The following is a 12,448-nucleotide window of genomic DNA, read 5'->3' as shown; positions in this document are numbered from 1 at the left end:
GACAAATTAAAGCAACTTGTCGGGTGCCAAACTACCACCTTGCGGGTGTAGGATATATATATATATATATATATATATATATATATATATATATATATATATATATATATATATACATAAACATATTAACGATTGAAACTTGTACTTAAGGAGGAATTAAATAAACCCCTTACAAGTACTATACCTCTGTGAAGTGGGAACATGATTACATAGCAGCAGCATTGACTCCCCCTGGAGAAGGGACTGAGCGATGCAGAGATCACAGCAGCAGCTGCGTGGACACACATCAAGGTGAGATACGCTCTCTGCACAACCCGTGATTCGCAGGTGTTTGAAGAGGGGTCAGAGCCAATGCTCGAGGGGAAGAGCTTGATAGCGGGCCGTGGCAGACGGCTCCATTGTGTGAGGGGGGGGGGGGGGGTTGTGTTCGGGGTACTCAGAACCCCCCCCCCCCTGCGTGCGCCACTTTCGGGGGGGGGGGGGGGGGGTGTTAGGGTCAGGCTGAGGGAAAGGAGGGTTAGGGGGTAGAAGGTTAGGGTTAGAATACTTACCTACCAGCTGTCGGGATCCTACGCTTCGGGATGCTGCTGTAGGCATTATGACCACCGGCATCCCGATACCATGGCAATCTACCAGGGAGTGCAGCTGCTATGGGAGCCAGAGCAGAAAGGGTCCCACCTTCCCTGTCACAGTTATATGTGTTAAATACATTTCTCTGACGTCCTAGTGGATGCTGGGTACTCCGTAAGGACCATGGGGAATAGACGGGCTCCGCAGGAGACTGGGCACTCTTTAAAGAAAGATTAGGTACTATATCTGGTGTGCACTGGCTCCTCCCTCTATGCCCCTCCTCCAGACCTCAGTTAGAATCTGTGCCCGGCCAGAGCTGGATGCACTTAGTGGGCTCTCCTGAGTTCACTAAAAAGAAAGTATTTGTTAGGTTTTTTATTTTCAGTGAGATCTGCTGGCAACAGACTCACTGCTACGTGGGACTTAGGGGAGAGAAGCAAACCTACCTGCTTGCAGCTAGCTTGTGCTTCTAAGACTACTGGACACCATTAGCTCCAGAGGGATCGAACACAGGGCCCGACCTCGATCGTCCGTTCCCGGAGCCGCGCCGCCGTCCCCCTTGCAGAGCCAGAAGACGGAAGATATAGGAGAAAATCGGCGGCTGAAGACTCCGGTCTTCAATAAGGTAGCTCACAGCACTGCAGCTGTGCGCCATTGCTCCCACAGCACACCACACGCTCCGGTCACTGGTGGGTGCAGGGCGCTGGGGGGGGGGGGGAGGGGCGCCCTGGGCTGCAATTAGTATACCTTAAGTGGCAAAATGCACATAATACAGTTCTAAACTGTATATGTGCCTAATCCCCCACCATAATTATTATTAAAAAAGCGGGAGAAGCCCGCCGCTGAAGGGGCGGGGCTATCTTCCTCAGCACAGCCAGCGCCATTTTCTCTTCACAGCTCCGCTGGAAGGACGCTCCCCAGGCTCTCCCCTGCAGTATACACTACGGAAAGGGTAAAAAAGAGAGGGGGGGCACATAAATTTAGGCGCAAAATTGTGATAATAAGCAGCTATTGGGGGAAAATTCACTTTGTACTAGTGTAAATCCCTCTGTTATATAGCGCTCTGGTGTGTGCTGGCATACTCTCTCTCTGTCTCCCCAAAGGACTTTGTGGGGTCCTGTCCTCAGTCAGAGCATTCCCTGTGTGTGTGTGCGGTGTGTCGGTACGGCTGTGTCGACATGTTTGATGAGGACGCTTACGTGGAGGCGGAGCAGGAGCCGATAAGTGTGATGTCGCCCCCTGCGGGGCCGACACCAGAGTGGATGGATATGTGGAAGGTATTAACCGACAGTGTCAACTCCTTGCATAAAAGGTTCGATGACGTAACAGTTTTGGGACAGCCGGCATCTCAGCCCGCGCCTGCCCAAGCGTCTCAGAGGCCATCAGGGGCTCAAAAACGCCCGCTACCTCAGATGGCAGACACAGATGTCGACACGGAGTCTGACTCCAGTGTCGACGAGGATGAGATAAATGTACAATCCACAAGGGCCATCCGATGCATGATTACGGCAATGAAAAATGTGTTGCACATTTCTGACATTAACCCGGTTACCACAAAAAAGGGTATTATGTTTGGGGAGAAAAAGCAGCCAGTGACTTTTCCCCCATCTGATGAGTTAAATGAATTGTGTGAAGAAGCGTGGTATTCCCCAGATAAGAAGCTAGTGATTTCTAAGCGGTTACTAATGGCGTACCCTTTCCCGCCAACGGATAGGTTACGCTGGGAGACATCCCCTAGGGTGGACAAGGCGCTCACACGCTTATCAAAAAAGGTGGCACTGCCGTCTCAGGATACGGCCGCCTTAAAGGAGCCTGCAGATAGAAAGCAGGAGGCTATCCTGAAGTCTGTGTATACACACTCAGGTACTATACTGCGACCTGCTATTGCTTCAGCATGGATGTGTAGTGCTGCAGCAGCATGGTCTGATTCCCTGTCCGATAACATTGATTCTCTTGACAGGGATACTATTTTGCTAACCATAGAGCATATTAAAGACGTAGTCTTATATATGAGGGATGCACAGAGGGACATTTGCCGGCTGGCATCTAGAATTAATGCAATGTCCATTTCTGCCAGGAGAGTATTATGGACTCGGCAGTGGACAGGTGATGCTAATTCTAAAAGGCACATGGAAGTTTTGCCTTATAAGGGTGAGGAATTGTTTGGGGACGGTCTCTCGGACCTCGTGTCCACAGCAACAGCTGGGAAGTCGACCTTTTTACCTCAGGTTCCCTCACAGCCTAAGAAAATACCGTATTATCAAGTACAGTCCTTTCGGCCCCAGAAAGGCAAGCGGGTCAGAGGCGCATCCTTTCTGCCCAGAGGCAGGGCTAGAGGGAAAAAGCTGCACCAGTCAGCCAGTTCCCAGGAACAAAAATCCTCCCCTGCTTCCACTAAGTCCACAGCATGACGCTGGGGCTCCACAGGTGGAGCCAGGTGCGGTGGGGGCCCGTCTCCGGAACTTCAGCGACCAGTGGGTTCGCTCACAGGTGGATCTCTGGGTTCTACAAGTGGTATCTCAGGGATACAAGCTGGAATTCGAGACGTCTCCCCCTCGCCGTTACCTCAAATCAGCCTTGCCAGCTACTTCCAAGGAAAGGGAGGTAGTACTGGCGGCAATTCACAAGCTGTACCTCCAGCAGGTGATAATCAAAGTTCCCCTCCTTCAACAGGGACGGGGTTACTATTCCACAATGTTTGTGGTACCGAAACCAGACGGTTCGGTGAGACCCATTCTAAATTTGAAATCCTTGAACACTTATATAAGGAAGTTCAAGTTCAAAATGGAATCACTAAGGGCGGTTATTGCAAGCCTGGAAGAGGGGGATTTTATGGTATCACTGGACATCAAAGATGCTTACCTACATGTCCCCATTTACCCACCTCACCAGGAGTACCTCCGATTTGTGGTACAGGACTGCCATTACCAATTCCAGACATTGCCGTTTGGTCTGTCCACGGCACCGAGGGTATTTACCAAGGTAATGGCCGAAATGATGATACTCCTTCGAAAGAAGGGAGTTATAATTATCCCGTACTTGGACGATCTCCTTATAAAGGCGAGGTCCATGGAGCAGTTGTTGGTCGGAGTAGCACTATCTCAGGAAGTGCTACAACAGCACGGCTGGATTCTGAATATCCCAAAGTCGCAGCTGGTTCCTACGACGCCAGTGGTCCGGATCGCATCTTCAGATGCATCGGTTGATCACCCTGTCCCCGAGGGCCAGGGTGTCTCTGCTGTGGTGGCTGCAGAGTGCTCATCTTCTCGAGGGCCGCAGATTCGGCATTCAGGACTGGGTCCTGGTGACCACGGATGCAAGCCTCCGAGGTTGGGGGGCAGTCACTCAGGGAAGAAACTTCCAAGGACAATGGTAGAGTCAGGAGACTTCCCTACACATAAATATTCTGGAACTAAGGGCCATTTACAATGCCCTAAGTCAAGCAAAAACCCTGCTTCAAAACCAGCCGGTGCTGATTCAGTCAGACAACATCACGGCGGTCGCCCATGTAAACAGACAGGGCGGCACAAGAAGCAGGATGGCAATGGCAGAAGCCACAAAGATTCTCAGATGGGCGGAGAATCACGTGATAGCACTGTCAGCAGTGTTCATTCCGGGAGTGGACAACTGGAAAGCAGACTTCCTCAGCAGGCACGACCTCCACCCGGGAGAATGGGGACTTCATCCAGAAGTCTTCCAGCTGATTGTAAATCGTTGGGAAAGGCCACAGGTGGACATGATGGCATCCCGCCTCAACAAGAAGCTAAAAAGATATTGCGCTAGGTCAAGGGACCCTCAGGCGATAGCTGTGGACGCTCTAGTGACACCGTGGGTGTACCAGTCGGTTTATGTGTTCCCTCCTCTTCCTCTCATACCAAAGGTACTGATGATAATAAGAAAGAGAGGAGTAAGAACTATACTCATCGTTCCGGATTGGCCAAGAAGAACTTGGTACCTGGAACTACAAGAAATGATCTCAGAGGACCCTTGGCCTCTGTGTTATGCACACCAGTGCCTGCAGGAAAGTACTGGTGTCAGAACTGTTATGCACTCCAGTGTCTGCAGGAATGTACTGGTGTTTGAACTGTTATGCAAAACAAATGGACTAACAGACAAACTGGGGAATATGACATAACGTACACAGAAGGTAATAGGGTAACAAAATACACACAAAGTGAACAGAGAAGCCCAGAGGCTAAGGCACTGGGTATCTCCCTTGTATTAGAACTGCACAGATGGAAAAAGCAAGATGTTGTGTTTTAATACGTAGAGAACCCGAAATGCTGTTGCTAAGGGCAACAGCAAAACCCTAAAGGGTTACCAACGGGTGTGGCAGTAAACTCCTTGGTCAGAGATGGAATGATAGACACAAGGAGAGTCTCCACAATCCTATTTCTCACTTGCAGTGCACAGGTTTTAGCTTACTGCCACTAAACTGACCCCTGACACCTAGCACAGTGAGACAGGATTAGACAGGCAAGTCTTAGAATACAGCCGCAAACTTGCTAAGTTCACAGAGTAGTAACAGAACCCCAGCAAGCTAAACGACTGACTCCAGTCTTACTGCTAGGTCTGGATTGGCAGAGTGTAATACCAAATCCCTAGGCCTATTTGCAGTAAGCAACAAACAAATACAAAGCTACACAGTACTGGCTAACTTTCATGAACTGACTAACCAACAAAGATTCAGCAGCATCTGCTTACCCTGAAAAGAGGCCTTATAAAGCAGGTGCTGTCCACGCCCCACTCAGACCTCACAGACTGTGAGCACAAAAACCAGCACCGGATCCCCTGCCGTGCACAGAGCCTATAACCACTGCACAGCAAAAGACCCGAACCGGAGTATCAGCTGCGCTCAGGTTACTCCACTAGCACTTGTCTCCCGGTTGCCATGACGACGTGGCAGCACAGGGCAGGAGACCCTAACACTCTGCCGCTCCGACAGGACCTGCTACAGCAGGGGCCCTGTCTGTTCCAAGATTTACTCCCAGAGGAAGACCCTAACAGGTTGAAACGGGTTGGAGCCACCCATCTATACTACATTGGACTGAGGACGTATATTCACTACAAAGAAGGACAGTACTGCTAATCCTTTCCGCAAACCATCCGGTCACGTGATCCGTAGTTCCGGAAGCAACCGGTTGCCTGGCGACGGAAGAAGCCCGAGACAGCGGAGAGTGGAAGGCGGAGGGGAAGGGAGAAGGTAAGTCCCTGTAGGAGGAGGAGAGGCGCGGGCAGCTGCTAGGAGAGCTCCGGCCGTGTCCAGACAAAACAGAATGGTGTAGTTTGATCTGCGCTAAAATGTATATAGTGGCAGCCTATGTGGTAACAAATGAGCCTTCACCAAGACCCCAAACAAGAACCAAACACACAATGTAGTGACCACACCCGGCGCTACTAATTTCACCCAATAAAACAAATCTCCTTATAGCTGACTTTGATAGTAATGATTACAATTGTTGTCGTGTGCTTATTTCACAGAAGATACATGTCTGAAAAATTAAGACATACAAAACATAGTGCAACCAATTTTGGTAATAAATAGGAGTATTTATTTGTTCAACTCACATATATATGAGTAAATATAGCATATCGTCCACCAGATGGCATTGGTCCTTAGTTCTCACAGGGACTTCAGTGCAATGTGGGGAAACCTCCTCTAGATGGCGTAGGACATCAAACTCCGTAGGTATACTGGAGACTCAGAATGATAGATATATGGTGCAATACGGCTTAACCATAGAAGAGTTTTATTTTGACAAAAACACACTTACATAAAACGAATAGTTAAAAGCATATATCACCCATCGGTGATCAATACCGGAGACCAGGGTCCAAACAGAGCCAGCTGAAACTGTGTTTTGTACTCATATCTATGTGAGTTGAACAAATAAATACTCCTTCTGTTTATTACCAAAATTGGTTGCACTATGTTTTGTATGTCTTAATTTTTCAGACATGTATCTTCTGTGAAATAAGCACACGACAACAATTGTAATCATTACTATCAAAGTAAGCTATAAGGAGATTTGTTTTATTGGGTGAAATTAGTAGCGCCGGGTGTGGTCACTACATTGTGTGTCCGGCCGTGTCCACTTTGCCTCTGTGACAGGCGCACACCCCAGGTCAGCGGCCCCACAGAGCGGGCCTGATTCGGGCGCTCTACTGTGGGACGTGCTGCAGGAGGAATAGCGCCAGTCCAGGGTCCTTATTCTCCACTCTAACCAAAGCATACACTACCGCTGTCAACTGTTCATCACTTCACAAGAGAATCCTTCACTTCAGAGCACAGATTAGCGGGACGCCGCAGTCTGTATAGACTTGTAAACCGTTTGGACTTTAGTACATATTATCATTATTATTTTTTTGTGGCAATTTTCTTTTTCTTTTTTTCGACTTTACAAAGATTACAGCATTTGTTCTTTCAATTGAACCTTGCACTTCAGAATTTAAGCTCAAACCAGGAGCGTGCCCCAATCACTGATTGACTTTTAAACCGAATTTATACCTGTTGGGAAAGAAAGTATCTCAGCATCTTAGAATAAACAACCTTAAGTATATTACCTGCTTTTTCATTATTGATTTTAGTTTCACTTTATAACCCTATCATTCACCACTAAAAATAGGGTTTGAGCGCTGGTTCCCTGTGGATTTATCCACATCTGTATACATTCTGCGGCTGGACTGCCGCATCCTAAATCAGTAAAAGCCCATTCCACGAGGAAGGTGGGCTCTTCTTGGGCGGCTGCCCGAGGGGTCTCGGCTTTACAACTTTGCCGAGCTGCTACCTGGTCGGGATCAAACACGTTTGCAAAATTCTACAAGTTTGATACCCTGGCTGAGGAGGACCTTGAGTTTGCTCATTCGGTGCTGCAGAGTCATCCGCACTCTCCCGCCCGTTTGGGAGCTTTGGTATAATCCCCATGGTCCTTACGGAGTACCCAGCATCCACTAGGACGTCAGAGAAAATAAGAATTTACTCACCGGTAATTCTATTTCTCGTAGTCCGTAGTGAATGCTGGGAGCCCGTCCCAAGTGCGGACATCTGCAATACTTGTATATAGTTATTGCTTAACTATAGGGTTATAGTTCTGAGTCATCTGTTGAATGAGGCTCAGCTATTGTTCATACTGTTAACTGGGTATAGTTATCACAAGTTGTACGGTGTGATTGGTGTGGCTGGTATGAGTCTTACCCTGGATTCCAAATCCTTTCCTAGTAATGTCAGCTCTTCCGGGCACAGTTTCCCTAACTGAGGTCTGGAGGAGGGGCATAGAGGGAGGAGCCAGTGCACACCAGATGTAGTACCTAATCTTTCTTAAGAGAGTGCCCAGTCTCCTGCGGAGCCCGTCTATTCCCCATGGTCCTTACGGAGTACCCAGCATCCACTACGGACTACGAGAAATAGAATTACCGGTGAGTAAATTCTTATTTTTTCATTATTGGGTGATACATAGGGACCCTTACAAACGTTTGCCTTGGGGCCTACAATATATCTAGTTATGCCCCAAGACCTGCTTATTGTACTGTGACATAAAATGAACTGGAAGGCATTATAATGTTCCATAATATGAACTTGGGCACTGTAATGTGGCACAATATGAGGCACTGTAGTGTGGCATAATATGAGCTAGGGACACTGTATGCCCTATTGTGAATTGGGGAGACAAATGTGTACTGGCCGCCCTACAATATGAACTAGGGCACTACTATGGTTCACAAAATGAACTAGGACACTATTATGGGGCATAAAATGAACAACTGCTGTAACGGCCATCTTAACAGCAATGTAGGCCCCTGGGCACAGCAATGCACTGGACCCCCTACCCACTCTCCAGCGTTAGGGGTGGGGGGTGCTATCAGCGGCAGCTTTTATTTCCCGCGGCTGGTAGGGGGTGTTCTATCTTCCGCTGAGCATGTAGGATCTGGAGCAGTAATTTCTGCTAATTACTCCATTACTGCACAGATGGGGCTAAACTGTAGAAGGGGCATTGGGCTGAATGAAAAAACCCAGGTACATGACTTCCAGGGTAGCAGGGGTATTTAATACGTAGGGGAGGGTGGATAGGGGAGTGTGCTTAATATTCATAATTTTCTGGTGGGAGGGCAGTCGCTTGAAGTTCCTGAAAATATATTTCAATGATTTGAATGGAATAAAAAGCTACAGAGTCTCACCTTTCAGGAGGTACTGGGGACTTGGGGATCAGAGTTCAGGATCCAGAGCAATTCACCAACGAAAATGTAAAACTGCATATTAGGCTTGTAGAGCTGTAGCAGGGACCAGCTGTTTGAAGGCTAATATTTCTGGTTCTGGGCATAGTAGAGACAAGCTGCCAGTGCCAGCGAAAGGGGAGAGTCTCAGCTTTTGGATTATACCCTCAGAAAAACTCAAAGCCAGACAGAACCTGAGATATCTGGCTGGGAAGAGCAATTAACAGGCTCAGATGGGGACCACTGCTTTCACGTTGGATAGCTCCAGTTTCCCAGGGCCGGTTTTCAAAAATCTGGTACCCCTGGAAAGAGGGGACCCTCAGCTATCAGCCTAGAGCCCTTATACTCCTGGGGCCCTTGGGCAAGAGCCCACTGAGCCCATACAAAAAGACGGCCCTGACTGATGTGGAAAGGTGTATCTCTAGTAGTAATGGGACAGTGGCCCCTTCAAAATGTTGCTATGGGGCCTGCAAAGTTCTGGCTATGCCCCTTCTGACATCACTTTAGCCCACCTAATGGGAGACATCCATCATGTGCATCGATACTAAAAGGGCTGACCAGCAGAACTCATACTAATTTAATTATTGGTCATTTCTAATATTATGGCTAATTAACAGTTCTCACAGGATATGACTTTTTTCCATACATTAATATACAGTGTTCCTTCTCTTAGCTAAAACCTTTGTAATGTCCTCTTTGCTTATCACAATTTGTATGTGCAGTAATGATTGCCAATATTCCATGTCAGTTTTATTTTAATAGTTTTTAAATTAAATTTTATATTAAATTAATTCTGACTGAGAGAAGTAATTTTTTGTTAAAAAGACTGAGATGTTGAGTTATTTTATTTTTTGCCTCATTAGCTTCAGTCGGCTGACAAGCATTACATTGTGGCAAAACACAGAAACCTAATACACGACTATGTGGATGATCTGACATTTAAGCTGGTGTCATATAAGACCACCCAATCCTGCCACGTGTCTGTAAGTATCATAAGTCATACATGTATACAAAAGGCAAAGATGAAGAAGTTGTATGTATGAGCTTTATATCATATAGGAGTGTGTCACATAGACCCAGAGCCGGCCCTAACCAATATGATGCACTAGGCAAGATTATGGCTGGTGCCCCCTAGCACCTGCCTCTGACCCTGCACCCCTTTCCCAACACCATCATCCCTCACCCATAGCAGCTCTCATTTTGGTGCTCCTACCCCCTGTATTTTAAATTGGAACAGTGCGCACATTCGCTGTGCAGCCCAAAAAGGGGCGTGTTTTTGCTGGGAGGGGGCATGGCTACAAAATATTACCAATTCAAATTACTCCACACAGTAATGCAACTTTATTCACATTATAACATGAGATAGTGTCCCTTATACCCCTCTTCCATCTGTAGCACGGGTCGCAGCCGGGGGCCTGACAGGGCTGCGACCTGTGCTACAGCCCCCTTTCCCACAGCGCTCACCAACCCGGCATATTTCCGGGTTGGTGACGCTGCTGCTGAAGCGGCAGGGGCGGCGCTGGGAGATCACATGATCTCCCAGCGCCGCCCTTCCATTCACTGTGAACGGGAGCCGTGTTGCATCGACACGGCTCCCGTTGACACTACACAGCTTACCGGGTTGAACACGTGTTCAACCCGGCAAGCTACCCGGGTAGGATTCCCGGATCACTTGATCCGGGTATTTGCAGGGGGACCCTTTTCCACTAGGAAAAAACACGGGTAAATGCGCGCCCCCGCTAGTGGAAAAGGGGTATTATTCATGTCAGTGCCGTAACTAGACATTTCAGCGCTGTGTGCAAGAAACAGCATCTGCGCCCCCCCCCCATATACAAAAACAGGGCCAGTGCGCTCAAAATATAGGGGACGTGGCTTCATGGGGAAGAAGCATGGCCACAGAGCTCCCTTTTACACATTACGGCAGGTATAGTACCCTTTTTACACATTACCACAGGCAGAGTCCCCGTTTTACACATTACGGCTGCAGAGTCCCCCTTTTTACACATTAGGCAGGCAAACAGTCCTCCTTTTACACATTACGGCAGCAGAGTCCCCCTTTTACACATTGAGGCAGCAGTCCCCCTTTTTACACATTACGGGAGATACAAGGTGGATGAGGATCAGGGTGCTGAGGGGGAGACACAGGGAGGGTGAGGATCAGGGTGCTGAGGGGGAGACACAGGGAGGGTGAGGATCAGGGTGCTGAGGGGGAGACACAGGGAGGGTGAGGATAAGGGTGCTGAGGGGGAGATGCAGGGAAATAGGAGGCAGGAGGAAACGGAGCGCAGCATCAGCGGCTGTGTGTATGTGCTGTCAGTGGGGACTCGGACTTTACTAACCAGAGTCGACAGCAGCACACAGGCTCTTCCAAGTTCCACGTTCTATAGGCTCCAGGGCTCCTCGCTGTGCAGCAGGAGAGTCAGGGCGCCGGGCAGTGTGGGAGAGACGTCTGACATCATCACGTGACGTCTCTCCCGAATTGCAGGGGAGGGGGGCCGGGATGCCACTGGGCCATCTGTTAAACTGACGCCGCAGCGCTGCACTGAGCTTACAGCAGCAGCGGTGGCTTGAAAACCTCCTCTGAAATGAAATTGAAGCCGAAGCTGCCGCCGCCTGCCCGCCCGTGTCCAGCTGAAGCCGGCGGCTTTAACTAGACACAGGCGGGCGGGCGGGCAGGCGGGCGGCGGCGGCTTCGGCTTCAACTTCAGTTTAGAGTAGGTTTTCAGAGGAAGTTGCGGGCGGGTGAGCGGGCATCGGCTGCAGAGGATCACGGGCGGGCGGCGGCGCCGTCCGCGGGACACAGGCGGCGCCACCGCCATCAGCAGTCAGTCGGAGCTAGAGGGTGTGATGGCCGATGGTGCGCCCTCAGTGCATTTGCGCTGTGGGCAAGGCACCATCGGCACACACCTAGTTACGGCTCTGATTCATGTTACCTCACACAGTAGTACCACTTTACCTTGTATACGTTACTCCTCATAGTAGTTCCCCTGATTAAAATTACACCACATCATATTGCTCTTTATTCACCCAGTAGTGCCCCTTATATATGTTAGGGCACACAGTAGAGCACCTCATACACATAATGTCACACATTAGTAATGCCTTTTTTACACATAATACCACACAGTAATACCCTCACACATGGCACACACATTATTAATGTCCTTATAAACATTATGCACCTTACACATTATGCCAACCTTTATTAATGCCCTTATACACATAATGTCCCTTACACATATGTCGCACATTATTAATGCATTTATACACAACACACATAATGCCCTTTACACATATGCCGAACACTATTGCTTAACCAACCCACCCGCTCACAGCACTCACACGGCCGCTAGCACTGTGGCCTCTACTTGGATACAGATGTGTCCTCATACATCTTGCCTCAATACATCATACAGCAGGAGATGCCTGGCATGAGTCAGCTGGCAGCTATCGGCCAGCTATGCTAATGTCAGGTACCTTTTTTTGCCGAAAATGCGTCTTATTTGCATTGCTATGTGACTAGAACGCACAAGCAGCTTCTTCTAATTAAACTGATATGCGGCATGCCTATATTCTGTGTGCGACTGTGGCTGTACCTGCATACGAAATTCTACATTACCGTGATTTCCAGGAATACAATGTAGAATAGCATTTCATATGCAGATAC

The sequence above is a fragment of the Pseudophryne corroboree genome, chromosome 5, assembly GCF_028390025.1.
Source record: "Pseudophryne corroboree isolate aPseCor3 chromosome 5, aPseCor3.hap2, whole genome shotgun sequence".
NCBI lineage: Eukaryota > Metazoa > Chordata > Amphibia > Anura > Myobatrachidae > Pseudophryne > Pseudophryne corroboree.
Note: the sequence above shows the minus strand (reverse complement) of the source record.